Source organism: Hylobates moloch, unplaced genomic scaffold, assembly GCF_009828535.3.
Source record: "Hylobates moloch isolate HMO894 unplaced genomic scaffold, HMol_V3 SCAFFOLD_42, whole genome shotgun sequence".
Taxonomy (NCBI): Eukaryota; Metazoa; Chordata; class Mammalia; order Primates; family Hylobatidae; genus Hylobates; species Hylobates moloch.
The window spans coordinates 1,443,284-1,454,698 of NW_026652317.1; the positions used below are offsets into that span (position 1 = coordinate 1,443,284).

The 11,415-nt window shown below is 36.7% G+C and overlaps 1 non-coding gene across 1 annotated transcript; it reads right to left on the reverse strand.

Annotated features, from left to right (window-relative positions):
* Positions 1-10,930: 10,930 nt before the first annotated feature.
* LOC116463577 (small nucleolar RNA SNORA72) lies at positions 10,931-11,058 on the reverse strand. Its single transcript, XR_004246722.1, has one exon. It is a non-coding gene; the product is annotated as a small nucleolar RNA SNORA72 (small nucleolar RNA).
* Positions 11,059-11,415: the final 357 nt, after the last annotated feature.

Here is an 11,415-nt window from a genome sequence, read left to right on the forward strand (position 1 = left end):
AAAAAAAAAAAAAAAAAAAAAGATTATAGGCTAATAACTGTCAGACCGGTTAATTCTGACAATGACAAGACTTGAGTGACAGAAAAATTAGCCTCTAATGTTGTAGAGCTACATCGGCTATTATAGTGCAGGGTTTTCAGGATGAAGTGTTGCTGCTCAGAAGCTTTTCACTGTGCTTGATATTGAACCAGTGCACTTCTCTCTCATTCAGTAGCAGTTCTGATATCTAACCCACAATTTCATATGTATTTGGCTTTCCAAAAATCTGCTTTTGAGCTAAGCTCTTGCTACCTTATGAAACTAAGCAGCCTACCCCAAAGTCTCTTTTCTACCTTCAAATTTGTCGTCCCACAGCTTTGGCTTGCTGTCATTATATTCAATGGCTGAGCCCTCCTTACAATCACAGTGGGGACTAGCCCCCAAATAGCTGATCACACCAAGGATGTTGCCTCACTTCCATGTCCCTAGAACCTACCAGAAGACAATGTTAATGATAAAATTTAAAAAAAAGAGATGTTTTCTGATTCAGAAACTTGACCCTGAGGTCATCTGAGTTAGAGAAGCAATGCTGCTGACCTGTAGTTTCAGAAACCATTATAGGAACCCAGAAGAGGAATGCCCAATGTCAACCATGTATTTGGGCAAATTTTGTTGAAAGAAATGAGTTGCCTTGAACTTAAAGATGTGCCAGCCTCAGGCACTGTGGAGAATACAGTGGAAAAAGAGGCACTGCACCCTGAATCAGAAGGCTGACGTTTGAATCTGAAGTCTGCCATTCTACACCTATGGGATTTTAAAAGACACTTAAGTGCTTGAGCCACAATTTCTTTTGCAAAAGCAGAATAAAAATATATTTTATATAGATTGAGACAATGAAATGGAATAGTATAAATAAAAAGCATTTAACACATCATAGATAATAATTATTAATTCATCTAATTCTATATGGAATTGTAATTGGAAAATGTAATATGTGGTTTCTGAAACATACCAATCAGGAATTTAAAAAGACATTATTTACCAGATGTTTAATGTATACCAAGTCATGGTTCTCATGCATCTTATTCTATATCCCTTCCCCACTCACCAGTATGGTACCATGATCTTTGATTATCTGGATGGGAATGGGGGTTAGGGAAGGTAAAGTAAAATGGAATAGATTATTATTGAAGCAGGCATTTCTGTGTTAAGCAAATATTTATTTGGCATTCACTTAACAAGTCTTTCTTCTTGTTCTTATCAGACTGGAGAAACACCAAGGAGATGAGTTTCCAAGAACTGTAATAGGAATCAAAAAACATGGGTTGGTGTCAGTGCTCTGCAATTCAGAAGTTATCTGGAAAAGTTACTTAACCTTTTCCAGGCTCTGTCTTTGTTGTTGTTGCTTTTTTTTTTTTTGACTTTGTAGTAGGTGAATTAGTATCTAACCCATGGCTGTTTAGCAGAATGAATGAGATATTACATGCAAAGTACCTAGTACAGAATAGACCCTAAAAACCCTAGTGGGTGTCATTATTTTCAGCCCCTGAGCATTTAGTGTTTGTGGACTTTGGAATCAGTGAGATAAGAACTTGAGTCTTGGCCTTGCCACTTATTGGCTGTGTGTTACTTGGTAAGTCACTTAAAATCTCCAGGTTTTAGTTTCCTCATCTTTGGAACAAAGAGAGTAATACTGAGTCTCCTTACCTTACAGAGTTACTCAGTGGTGGATCTGATGAAAAAATCAGTGCGAAACACTTTATATGTGTGTACTTATGTGTATATGAGTGTATATGTGTATGTTTGTACATATATGTGTGAATTCGTATTTATATGTATATATGTTCATATGCATATCTATCTATATACATACATATACATATACAAAGGCCTATTTCAGATAGTATCTTAATATTAGATAATGTAGCTATTATAATCCTGGGACTGGAATTTACTGATTAAGGCAAGGAAAGGGCATCAAAATCCAAGGTGTGCTGTGACAATTGAGGGATTCAAATGTAGTCTCTCATTTGTTTCAAATAAACATTAATATCTTTATTCCACTCATTAATAATTAATTGCTCCAGGCTCTGATTCTTGTATAATTGTACCTTATGGAAGTCCACAGCAGAGAAATATTGTGCAAAATGCAAAACACCAATTTTATCATAGGTAATAAAAATTCAATTAAGTTTAGAATAAATGTGTGAGTTAGTAACCCAAGCTTAACATAAAGCCATGGAATGTAAATAGATTTTGGAAAACAAAATAACAAGGGTGTGACAATTTATCAAGTGTACTGAAAACCCATCATTGCTTTCTACACACTGGCAAGAAAAGGCCCACACTACAGGAGAGAATAATTTTTGACATTTTTATTGTGCTTTATAGCTGGGACATTCCAATGAGGAGGTTGAATAGAAAACTTCCTATACAGCATAGCTTGAGAAAAAATTAAAAGTAGACCTCCCAGAATTATTTTTTCCATGTACCTTTGGTGGGGCCTGGAATTTTGCAGCATTGGTTAAGGTCTTCATTCTAGACCAAAGTGATCAGGGTGAGGTGAATAATATGACCACTAACTAGAATCAAGGTTTGAGACCTGGTTTGCACTCAATTAACTATGAACCAAGTAATTCAATATTTCTTATCTTCAATTACGTATCAGCAAAATAGAGACACTAATGATGTTTATTGTTATGAAAGCATTAAAATGAGATATTTAGTTTAATCACTTTGCATATGTTAGGAAACTTATGAATGTTATGCAAGAGATGAGATTGTAATTTAATTTGATGATTTCAGCATGTTCCTTTTTTATTCATGCAAATCAAAATTTGCAAGTTGAAATAATTTTGCTCTTCAAAGGAGGAACTTCAGAAAAGGGTTTTTCCAATTTTATCATTTCTCAAAATAATATGGGAATTCCTATTTGAAAAATGAATTTTAAAAGTCATGTCAAAATGAAGTAGCCATATAACAGTCACAGTGATTTTTTTAAGTATAAAAAAGTATTATCAACAAGTCTTATCACTCACTTTCTTCAGCAATCTTGAATTTGTCAGTAATAAGTATATTCTAAAGAATGAGCCACAGACTTTGAAAGCAGTTTCTAAGAAAGTATTTCATAAATGCTCTGAATAATGATAATGTGAGTACAATCTTTGTATCAGAGCACCTTGGGACTGGAACAGAAAAATCAGACCACTTCCTGCAGCTGTCTATTTTTGTGTTAAACTACTTTCTACAGCCGTGCTCATCAATGGTTGTCCAGGTTATACTTGGACATCTTCAATAATTTTAGACCCTTGATTTCACATTGATGTCCATTCTATTTTTGGTTATTTGTGGCTATTAAAGCCATTTCTTTTTTTTTTTTTTTTTTTTTTTAAGACAAGTCTCACGCTCTTTTCTCCCAGGCTGGAGTTCAGTGGCGTGATCTCGGCTCACTGCAACCTCTGCCTCTCAGGTTCAGGCAATTCTCCTGCCTCAGCCTCTCGAGTAGCTGGGATTACAGGTGCCTGCCACCATGCCTGGCTAATTTTTGTATTTTTAGTAGACACGGAGTTTCACCATGTTGGCTAGGCTGGTCTCAAACTCCTGACCTTAGGTGATCCCCCCGCCTCGGCCTCCCAAAGTTCTGGGATTACAGGCATGAGCCACTGCACCCAGCCTAAAGACCTTTCTAGAACTTAGAATCTATTTTTCTGTAACTTTTTTTTTTTTTTTTTTTGACGGAATCTCACTCTGTCGCCAGGCTGGAGTGCAGTGGCGCAATCTCCGCTCACTGCAACCTCTGCCTCCCAGGTTCAAGCGATTCCCCTGCCTCAGCCTCCCGAGTAGCTGGGACTACAGATGCCCGCCACCATGCCTGGCTAATTTTTTTGTATTTTAGTAGAGATGGGGTTTCACCATGTTGGTCAAGATGGTCTCAATCCCCTGACCTTGTGATCCACCTGCCTCAGCCTCCCAAAATGCTGGGATTACAGGCATGAGCCACCGTGCTCGGCCTATAACTTTTATTCCAAAATGTTCATATATTCAGGCTCTACCCATGCTCTATTTACTCCTTTTTCAGGTGGTGATTTTTTGGTTTTCAAATAATTTTATATTCCTTTTTTAAAAGATAAAGAGCCTCGTTAATTCAACCTATTAAAGAGGATGTAGAATTAAATGCAATATTTCTAGTGTGGTATAATCAAAACAGATTGGATGTGTGTGTGTATGGATGTATGAGTGAGTGTGTGTATATACGCTTTTGCTTTTTCTAGAAAGTGATGTTTATTTATTTATTCAATAAAAATTAAGGTCTTTACTATGTGACAGACACTGCTACAGAGAGTAAAACATTGGAGATGAACACAATAGACACTTTTTTTTTATTCTCATAAAACTTAAATTATAGTTGGGGAATAGTAAATGTATCCTTATATAATTATATATCAGATAGCTAAATGCGAAGATTAAAGTAGAATAAGGTAACAGAGAGTGGTGGGGTGGTGGAGAGCAGGTAGCTCTTTGAGATCAAGTGATAAGAATAGATTTTGCTAAGGAGGTAACATTCAAATTGGGACCTGATCAAAGCAAGGGATGAAGTAGCAGAGTCCAAAGAGCACTTCTCGCAGAGTTAATAGCAAGTACAAAGACGCAGAAGATAGCGAACTTGGTATGACAAACCACAAGACATTTGTGTAGCTCTCCCAGAATGAACAAGAGGAAGGGTAGTTGGAGGTGAGGTGAGAGAGGTAGGCTGGAAGCAGATGCTGTCAAACCTTGTAGGCTACGGTAACGTGTTGGATTCTATTCCTACAGGGCTGTAGAAGTCATTTGAGTGTTTGGCTCAAAGGCTTTATTGTTTTGAGAAGATTGCTGGCTTTATCTCCAGTGTAGAGAACTGACACAGGTCACAACAAAGAGGAGGACGTGGGCAGTGGAAGCAGAGAGATCATCTGAGAGAAGCTACAGTTGCAGACTAGGGAAGAGATGTTGGGGTCATAGACTAGAGAAAGCGGTTGGATTTGGAATTTATTTCCAGGGTAGTGTCTACAGGATTTGTTGATGGTTATAGGGGATGAAGGAAGAAGAGGAACTAAAGATTTTATTGTGGAGCAAAGACATAATGGTTTTGCAAACAGGCAGAGAATTGGCAGTTTCAAGGAAAAGTTTTATTGTAATGTGAAAAATAATATCCTGACATATCCCACTGATAGCCCAGCATAGCCACTGTGGCACTGGACTAGAACTCAGATACTTTTCTGAGCTTTGCCACTTATAATTTTGCCTTGAGTAGGAAATTTTCCATCTCTAGGTACTCCAGTTTCCTTATATGTAAAAATGAAAGAGTTGAATTAGATTCTCTCTAAAGGTCCATTTATTTCATTTGTACTATGTCTCTAAGGATCAAACAAAACCTTTGTTTGCTAATAGATATTTTGAACTCATTAGCGACATTGCAGTGAACTTTGCTTCATGGGGGCCTGCAAGGCAAATATTTCCCAAGGGGAAAGTGTATAGAATTCCATTAGGAATGTACTCAACAAATTGAAATGTCATTTAAAGCTTACAAAGAGTCCCATTTTGATGACCTGACCTAATAAAACAAAGTGAATAGACGAAAATTTGCCTCACTAATGCCTGGGCAAAGGGAAGGGACTCAATCTATTTATTACACACTGCTATGTGTTTGACAGTATTTCGAGTTACTTCAGCCAAAAGATTAATCTAAAAAGTCAGTAAATGTTTGTTCAGTGGGGAAAGAAATGCATGGTGATTGAATTACATATTACAGCTTCATTGATTGACAGCAAAAGTACTGAGCTATTTGGTCTGGTAAATTGAAACTCTGTTGCACAGGACTAAAATGAAAACAGGAAACCTTGATTACATCATCAGAGCATGTTAACACATTGTTATCATTTCAAATGTGTGGGGTTATTTTGTTTCCTTTTGCAAAAAATCAAAAATCAAAAAAAAGCCTTGGTTTGTTTATACAAAAGATCCTATAGGTGAGGATCATGAAATATAAATAGGAAGGCAGTAATAGCTAAAGATGGGGTAAAGGTAGAAAATGGGAAACATTTGGGCAAAATGAGAGAAAAATCTAGGGCAAGAAAGAAGGCAAATTGAATACCATGCTACCTCTTTTTCTTCAGCTATTATGAGTTAGTAAGAGAGAGGAAATAGGAAATAATCTTTCCATAAATATTGTAAATTTCTCTTAATAACTACTTAACTCTTCTTGCACAGAGAAAAAGTTAATTTGGAAGCTTTCTATGTAAATCATCCAAATACATAACAAGTGAATTTATTTTAGTGATGCTTTGTCATTATTTTTTTCAGTCAGTTGTTCTCAAGCTGTAATGACTATAGGAACCACCTGTGGAGCTTGCTAAACATTCAGACGCCAGGACTTTATTCCCCAAAGACGCACTCTGTGTCTTAGGTGGGGGTCTTGCAGCTTACCTTTTTAACAAACATCCCAGGTGATTCTGAAGCAGGTGGTCTACAGACCACACTTAATTATGTGGTTTTTTTAAGAGGCAATAGAGTATATAGTCTGGGTCCTCCCTTTTATTGTACCTAAGCTGAAAAGGATACTTTTTATAGTTTAGGGACATTTATCCCCGCAGAGATTCTGTAGACAGAGGAAAACTATCTCTGAAATTACATCCTCAAATTTGCTGACTGGACAGAATGCAATGTACAATCTGAGAAATGTACCAGGACAGTGAAGGCATACGTGAAATTATAATTCAAGGTAAGAAACATTAAGTGAAAAAAAGCTGCTTTTTTTTTTTTTTTTTTTTGGAGATGGAGTCTCGCTCTGTCTCCCAGGCTGGAGTACAGTGGAGCGATCTCGGCTCACTGCAAGCTCTGGCTCCCGGGTTCACGCCATTCTTTTGCCTCAGCCTCCCAAGTAGCTGGGACTACAGGCAGCGGCTAAATTTTTTTTTTCTTTTTTGGATTTTTAGTAGAGACAGGGTTTCACCGTGTTAGCCAGGATGGTCTCAATCTCCTGACCTCTTGATCCGCAGGCCTCAGCCTTCCAAAGTGCTGGGATTACAGGCATGAGCCATCGCACCCGGCCAAAAGCTGCTTATTTTATACTACTAACAACGTAGTCTGCAATAAAAGATAACAATTGTAAACATTTATGCACCAATTAATAAAATGTCAAATATCTTTTTAAAGTGTAGCTTTTGAAAATAGAAAAAATTAAAATTGTGGGAGGTTTTAATACACCTTATAAATTGTGTAATTGAAGTACGCTAGAAGCTAATTTCATCCATTTTCTTCTGTATTTATTCTATTAAAGGCAACGTAAACCTTTTATTGATTTTAGTAAAAACATAAAAAATACCTATGCTTAGTTTACTTGTATTGAAAAGCAAAGCATAGAATGTGAGCAAAACAATAACAAACTGAAATGATATTTATTTGAAACAAAAGCAAAAAGGAAAAGCCAAAGTATAGTCAAGACTTCAAGTTAATTAATGGCATGTAACAATGATTGAAAGATAGTAGTTCTCAGCGGCTTATATGCCAGATGTAAGGAGTAGATTCTAATTGTCTAAATGGGCTTTTGGTGGTTTTCCTTTCCCCTTCCTCCAAATGTAGTCATATTTATATTTATCCACCATAAATTCATGAAATGTGTTTATGTGTGCACTACACTAAATGGAAGAAGAAACGAGTATAAATAAAAAACAATGACTAATAAAAATCATTTTTACTTGCTCCAGAGGAGGTCAGTAAGTAAAAAAGCAACATAGTCTTTGATAACTTCCTTGCTTTCTGGCCTGATGAAATGCTACAAGCTCATCTGGTACAATTCTTGTCAACAACTCTCAAAGAGTCCTGATATTTGAGACCACATTCTGTGTGATAGGCGCGTTCAGTGCTCCTAGGTTGGCCAAAATTTCTAGGTCTTTACAGTACACAGAATCAGAAAGGGAAATATATCCACACATGTATGTATGTGTGTGTATATATATACATGTGTGTCTGTAAACACACGTAAGTGCATGTTTATGTTTGAAGATAAAACACATATGTTTATGGTACTTCAAAATAAGCCTGCTTGGGCTACTAAGTTTTAAATTAGTTTATTTAAGCTTAGATCTATCCTTCATTCTTTCATCAAAAATCTTGGTTCCCAATGTCAGCAACATAAGTACTAATTTTTGAAATTCTAAAATTCTTGGCAGTCTCAGAATAACTAGCAAGAGTACCACAAATGTAAAGATATATCTGTTTTCCATGTATGTAATAGTCTGCTATCCTTAGCATGTATCTTACTAGAGATATTCAGTATAATAAACATGTTTGAAAGCACGTGAAATAATTCTCCTATGTATAGCGATGCCACCAACTCAATACACAGTTAGGTTCCTTGATTTCATTATGATTTGTAGTTTTAGGTACTGCTTTTATATTTTTATTTTCTAATTATGTTAAATACATATTTTATCCCAAGCTCAAAGGTATAAAACAAGACATATTTAGACATTTCTAACTTGTAATCTCAGTCCTCTGTGTCCTCTTTCTTCCTTCCACAGGTTACCATTTTAATTTTTTAAATTTTTCTATGACTCTTTGAAATAAGCAAAGCAAACACACACATCTTTGCATTCCTTTTTTCAAATATTTTTCTTCACCTTGATTTGGTTTTGTTTAATTATATGCCATAGAGATCCCTCCCCTCCATAGGAGTATATAGAGGAACTATTATATTTTTTTGTACTATTATAAATTCCTACCTATAGCACAAAGCAATCTCAAAATTAATAAATTTTTTTTAAGTTAGGGACTTTGACCAAATTCCAGCAATTAGTAAATAATTACTATTTACTAATTCTGCAATTAGTAAATAAAACAGCATTTGAGAGGCTCCAGGTTTGTACGGAAATTCATACCAAGAAATCCAGGTTTATTGGCACTTCTGGAGATGGACTTTGCTGCTCAGTACATCATCTTATTCATTCATTTATTTATTTTGAACAAACAAGTGTTTGTTGAGCACTTCCTGCCAGTATCAGGCATACCAAAATATACAAGATGCTCTCTGGCTTCAATGGTTATAATGTTAGCAGAGGAAACACACCCATCAGCACCTTGGTTCATGTAATAAGGGCTTGGCACCTGGTGCTGAAGTCCCTCTTTGTCCCTTCCTCTTGGCGACGGCAAAGGGCATGGAAGAGCAGGCAAGATGGAAGACTGCCCATGGTGTCAGCTTGGTCCCTAGAAGTTAGTAAGTGCATGTCTGCAGCTGACTTAAATGTCCAAGAAGAGATAGGGGTAGACATATAATACCTATTAATATTTGTCTTCTCCCCACACCCTCCCAGGTAATTTCCTTCCTGTGGTGCTGTTTTTCATCCTCTGGCTCACACCTTTGCTGTAACAGTCAGACTCTCAGCAGTAAGTATAACCATCTCGGACTCTCACTCCATTTCTATTAGTTTATCATTTTAAACGTCTCCTTTAAATGCCTCCCCCCTCCCACTACCTTTCCCTTCCTCTAATGCGTCTCTTTTATAGCTTTCCAGTCATCCCTGCTGTTTACTCTTTTATTCTAATGTAACCAATCCGGCTCACACAAACCCAATTCATTCCAAAAGGGGACTTAATGTGCCATAAAACTAACAGGGAGATCGCTCTCAAGGTGGGCAATAAGCTGACACAGCACACAGGTAATATTTATACGGCAATGCTACTTCCTGAAATACCAGCCACTGCACTGCTTGCAAATCACAGGGTAATTATCTGCGTTAGGTCCTTAATCACTGGAGCAAAGCCCTTTGTAAGTAAACAAATATACTGAATGTGAGCCTGGATGCCAAGGAAAAATGAGACAAGGGAAAGACACTGTGCCAGGGTGAGGCAAGAAAGGGTGGAGGGGGACCCTCCCTGCAGTTTTTATGGGGGCAATAAAGTACAGTGGTCAATGTGAGGGTCTCTGAATTCAGACAGAGGTTTAAATAATGTAGTGACCTTGGGTCAGTTACTAATCTTGGATGTGCCTTGGTTCTGTTCCACAGAATATGACCCAAATACTCCCATCTCATGAATTTATTTGTTGAGGTGCTACTTAGATAAAGTGCTGACACTTAACTTAAAGGTGTTTCTTCTTCTTACCAATATCATCATCATCTTTATGTTCATCTATCACTGCCAAGTTTTTCTTCTTAGAGACCTTTCTTTACTTTGGGAAGACCCAAAAGAAACCACAAATTGAACTGATTGTCACATCTGTTCCTATCCTGTTTCTGCAAAGAAGAACTAGCCACTGAGACTCACCCTTGAAGAAAAGGGTGACAGGAGGCACACTGTCAGTTTGCTGGTGTTATAGACTTACAAATGAAGATTAAGTTCTAATGTTTGGAGAGAAGGAAAAATGATACCTTCACAGAAGCTGCAGTTATGCTCCAGAGTTTACATTACAAGTATTTGCTCTAGCCTGAATATCACTAGTACTAACGTCAAAGGATTCCTGGCACATTTCAGAGCCTGCTTATCTGTGACTCTCACACCCATCTCCCCCAACCCCTCTTTTTTTTTTTTTTTTTTGCAGTGTAGAATCACAGGCCTTAATTTTGGATGAGATAATTTTGTTCTGATGGATCCAAGCGCTGCTTAAAATTATATACATGCTTTAAAAGCATACAGAAAAAAACAACTTTGGCTCAATTAAGTTTTATCACCACTGTTACAAGGAAAGCTTCTTTTTTTTTTTTTTTTTTTTTTTTACAATTCATTTAATAGCAACCGGTACCATAAAATTTCTCTACCTTTGGTTATCCCTTCTGTAGACAATGGTCTGCAAATCAGCACTGATTTTTTGCAAAAGTTATCACATTAGCTGTACTGTCATTTTTCTTAAGGTTGACCAAAGATAACCTAGAATCACAGCCATTATATATTCACACAAAATGACCATATAATAAAATTGGTTTATCACCAGCATTTATAAAACCAGACATAGGGAAAGAACTAGGTCTGGGGACACATGCATGGTCTTAATGTAGGGAATGTTTAGCCTGTCCTATTACAAAATCGGAACAGCGAGAGTATTTGCAGAGGAAATTCTTGTTGTATGTGCATTCCTATATTCTTTTCTGCTTTAATTTCAGCTGAATATTGCCAGAGGCTGGAAGATTCTAGGCATTTGAGAATAGGTTCAAATTTGAGAATGGGCCTTGTGACTATTTCAAGGGAGACCCTTCAGTTATTATTATTTTTTTTTTTTTAAAAAGAACCTTTGAGTCTTGTAATAATAGCGCACATTTATTAGACATTTGCTGTCTGTCAGGCTGAGCAATAAGAACTTTGTATTAACTCATTAACTCCATCTCATATGCTTTCATAATAGCTATTATTATTCTTATGTTACAGATGAGGAAACGGATGCACAAGGAGATTAAGTTATCTTTTCAC